Raw genomic sequence first — 4,658 nt, 5'->3', positions numbered from 1 at the left:
ACAGCATTTGTATGGGTCCTGTTTTCTTATCAACGCAGCTACCCTGTCTTTTGATCGGATCATTTAATCCATTTACATTTAAGGTTATTATTGATATGTAATTGTTTATTACATTTTATTCTTTAAAATTGTATTCCTCTTTTGCTATATTCTTTTTCTTCTTTGATCTGTTTACAACAGGCCCCTTAGCATTTCTTGCAGCCTTGGTTTGGTTGTAGTGAATTCCTTGAGTTTTTTTTTTTTTTTTTTTTGTCTGTAAAGCTTTTTATTTCTCCTTCAATTTTAAATAATAGCCTTGCTGGATAAAGTAGACTTGGTTGTAGGCTCTTGTTCTGCATTACTTTGAATATTTCTTGCCATTCCCTTCTGGCTTCAAGTGTTTCTGTTGAGAAGCTGGAACTCTTCCTTATGGGAGCTCCTTTGTAGGTGATAGCCTTTTTTCTCTCACAGCTTTTAATATTTTCTCTTTATCACTTAGATTTGGTATTTTAATTATGATGTGTCTTGGTGTTGATTTCTTTGGGATTCTCTTTAATGGAGTTTTCTGTGCTTCCTGAACATGTGAGATGTTTTCCTTCCTTAATTGAGGGAAGTTTTCAGCTATGATATGCTTGAACAAAGTCTCTATCCCTTGTTCTTTCTCTTCTTCAGGAACCCCTATGATGTGGATTTTATTTCTCTTCATGTTGTCACAGAGCTCTCTTAGAGTTTCCTCAGACTTTTTGAGTCTCTTTTCTTTTTTCTGCTCTGCTTCCATGCCTTTATTTATCATGTCCTCTAACTCGCTGATTCGATTCTCTGCTTCATCCATCCTGCTTTTAATTCCTTCCATTGTGTTCTTCATTTCTGATATTGTATTTGTCATTTCTGACTGATTCTTTTTTATTATTTCAATGTCCTTTTTTATATTTGCTATCTATTTAGGTGTTCGTAATGACCATCTATTGTTGTTCTAATATCTTTGAGCATCCTAACAATCTTTATTTTAAACTCTGCATCTGGTAATTTGGTTATATCTGATTCATTCAGGTCCTTTTCTGGGGATTTCTCCTGATTCATTTGTGTTGCATTTCTTTGCCTTCTCATCTTCTCTGTGTAAAAGAAGGTCTTGGCCATTGGAGTCCACTGAGTGTGGCCTCTGTTCCCTAGGTATGGTCTGTCTGCAGGCCCACCACCCCCTCTGCTGTTGCTGCCTAGGGCATTTTGGTATGGGCATTGCCAGTGCTTGCCCACTGAGGCTGTTGCTGTGGTTTCAGCCTCTCCTTCATGGGAGTAGCTGTGATCACATGCTTGAGTGTACAAGCCTTGGTGTCCTTGGCCTTTGCCCCGCCCCCATAGGTGGCGTTATGCTTGGCCCTGAGGGCAGTGGTGAGCACCTTTGCTCAGCTGCGGATCTCCACCTGTTTCCGGGCTTCCACCTCGCCCTTGCAGGAGGAGCCCACTCGTAGTACGGCTGCAAGCCTTGGTTCCACAGGCCAGGTGGGACTGCGTGCCTTCGCTCAGTAGCGGGACTCTGCCTGCTCTCAGGGCCCCAAAATTAAGGTGCATCTTATACACGGGGAAATACAGTACATAGAAAACCTCAGACTTCATTTCTTGGAGAGAACTTTGGACAAGTGTTGAAATACTTTCTTTGTACCAAGACAAATGACTTATGTTCACTGAATCACCCCAATAAGTTTTGATGTATACGAAAACAAATGAGGGACTTGGGAACACATGAAAATCAGGCTTGGTTCCTGTACTAGAATTCCCAGACAAGCTTAGGGTATCAGGTATTTGTCCTTAAGGCAAACCTGGATTTATGGGCATGTGACCTGTGCAAGCAAACAATACATAATGCTCAGAAGGTTGCTGCACTTGGTTTAGTACTCTGCTGTCACAATCTTGAAATTCTTAATAATTTTATCTTTCAAGTTATGTTTTTTAAGCAAACTTGATTGGGATAATGAAGCATGCACATGAGCAGAGGAGGTGTGTGCAGTATGCATGTCAGTCACTGTTTCTTGCTGTCTCATTCACATGTAGCATTCATGGTACCTCATATGTATAGGGTCGAGTGGACCTATGATATATGGCAGTTTAGTGAGACTCAAAACAAATACAAAGGAAGTGTGCTATAGAAGCCACTGTCTTCCAGAGAGCGTTGGTAAGATGTGTATGCATCAAGATGTAAAATAAAAACAGTTAAGGTAGTGTTTTACAGTATTTCCATTGTTCTGATAAAAAGAATACATATGCATATATAAACTACAAAATATGAATTGAGTACTTTCAGTGATTCTACAGATAAATTCAATGTTCTTGCATTTCATTCCAAACTGACATTGAATAATATAAACAGTAAAGTTCATAATAATAATTTAGAATTTTAATTTTCTTTTATTTAGAACATTAAACAGCAAATTAAAATAAATTCCATCCCCCCCCCAAAAAAAAATTCCATCCCAAGTAAATTGAGGCTGTAAAAGAAAGGGAAAAGATGTGTCTTAATGCATTTAATGGCACTTTTTCCTGCTTTTTTTGAACAAGAGGTTCCATATTTTCATTTTGAATTGAGTCTCGCAAATTATGTATCTGGCACTCCCTTGAGAGATGTGAGAGGCAGGGAAATATTGCTGCCTGTGACCTAGGCTGTCTAAGGTGGGATTGGCTCCAGGTTTCCAAGTAACTAGAACCAGCAGAAGCACAATACTTGGAGAGATGTGCTTGTTCCTGAGCAGCTGAGGGCCATACAGATGAGACACACTGTGGCATTTTGTAAGGGGTTAAGTCACTGTAGACAGCTAGAAGTGTATTTCACAAACCTTAATCTTTACTTTGTTGTCTAAGAAATATAGGGAGTTCTCTTGCAGATAGTTCCCAGAGGCATCATGGCCTCAGCTGTTCCAGAGATAACAGCAAGGGTGCCAGATAGATGTAAACTGGTATCAGGAATTCTAGGAAGACACTTTAATGGACCTGTCTGGCACCTCCTATGAACTTCTAAGTGACTAACTGCATGCTCTATGATAAATCTTTAACTTCCCATATGTATGTATGTATGTATGTATGTATGTATGTATGTATGTATGTGTGTGTATATATATATATATATACACATATACACACACACACCAGTCAGCCACCAGGCATCCCCAAACTAAGGCCATTTATCCGGCCCCCTGCCGCACTTCCGGAAGGGGCATCTCTTTCATTGGTGGTCAGTGAGTCAGTGAGAGGAGCCCTGTATGTGGCGGTCCTCCAACGGTCTGAGGGACAGTGAACTGGCCCCCTGTGTAAAAAGTTTGGGGACTCTTAGCCAAGACTGTTGAGGCAGGCTTTAGATGCATTGAAGTCTTCTGCCTGCTCAGATTGCTGGCAATTTGATTAAAGATACTCATATTCCACTCAGCATTCATCTTTGTGATTGGCTCTGTGACGACGGGCAACTCAAACCCCAGCTTGTTCTGGTAACAATTTCTATTCTCTTACTGAATCCCTTAAGGACCCTCTTTTATTTCACTTGTATGTATGTATTTCACCCAAGAAAACCCACTTTTCTGTCAGAAAAAAGTAAGGAAAAAGGGAAGAACATTGTGTACAGAAAGAAAAACTAGCACATCTGATTGAAGGGTGCAAGCTGGCCAGAGGTGAGGTAGGGGGTGGAACTGCAGGCTAGCCTGAGGGAAAGAGTGGGTATCTTAGGAAACCCAGGCTATCCTGTGGTAAAAAGCAAAACCAGGTGTTCTTAACTTGAATGTCCAATGCATACCAGGCAGCTTAGACCCAGGCTGCTTGCATTATGTGGCTCTGCTTCTGAGTCCCTCACTTCCTGTTACAGCAGTTCCACCCATTTTCTGTTGTTTAAAACCAGGCACATGGCTCCAGCTGGATGAAAGGAGTTTTTCTATTGGCCCATGTGTTAGTCAGGTTCTCCAAAGAACAGACCAATGGAGATATGAAGACACACACACACACACACACACACACACACACACACAAATTATTATAAAGAATTGGCTCATGCAATTATGTAGGCTTACAAGTACCAAGATCTGAGTGGTCAAGCTGGAGACCCAAGAGAGCTAATGGTGTAGTTTCAGTCCTAGTACAAAGGAAAGAAAAACCAAGTGTCTCAGCTTTAAGGCAGTTAGGTAAGAGGAGTTTCCCTTTATTTGCAGGAGGGTGAGTCTTTTTGTTCTTCTCAGGCCTAGAACTGGATGAGGCCCACTCCCATTGGAAAGGGTAATCTGCTTTATTCAGTCTAATTCAAAAGTTACGCTCACACAGAAATGGCCTCATAGATATATCCAGAATATCTGACCAAATGTCTGGGCATCCCCATGGCCCAGCCAAGTCGTCACTTAAAATTAACCATCATGGCCCAGGGGGGATATGAAGTTTGGTGAAGAAACAACAGCATTGTGTCTACCACAGAAGGCTAGAAATGGGGAAGGATGCTTTGTGTCAAAGGAGCGTTGTGTGTGGTGGTGCAGTTCCCTGAAGGGGTAGTTTACCCTTTAGTGACCCTCTTAGCTCTGGTCGTATGGGGAGCCTTGGAGAAGAAAAACATACAGCAAAAATTATAATTGTTACATCAATGTTGGGCCTGGGCACTCTTACCTTTATGTAATAGAAGACGCTGGTGAGACTATTTTATCAATCTGATGGTTTTA

Source organism: Saccopteryx leptura, chromosome 2, assembly GCF_036850995.1.
Source record: "Saccopteryx leptura isolate mSacLep1 chromosome 2, mSacLep1_pri_phased_curated, whole genome shotgun sequence".
Classification (NCBI taxonomy): domain Eukaryota; kingdom Metazoa; phylum Chordata; class Mammalia; order Chiroptera; family Emballonuridae; genus Saccopteryx; species Saccopteryx leptura.
The sequence above is the reverse complement of the archived record's forward strand: the minus strand, read 5'-3'. Positions refer to the sequence as shown.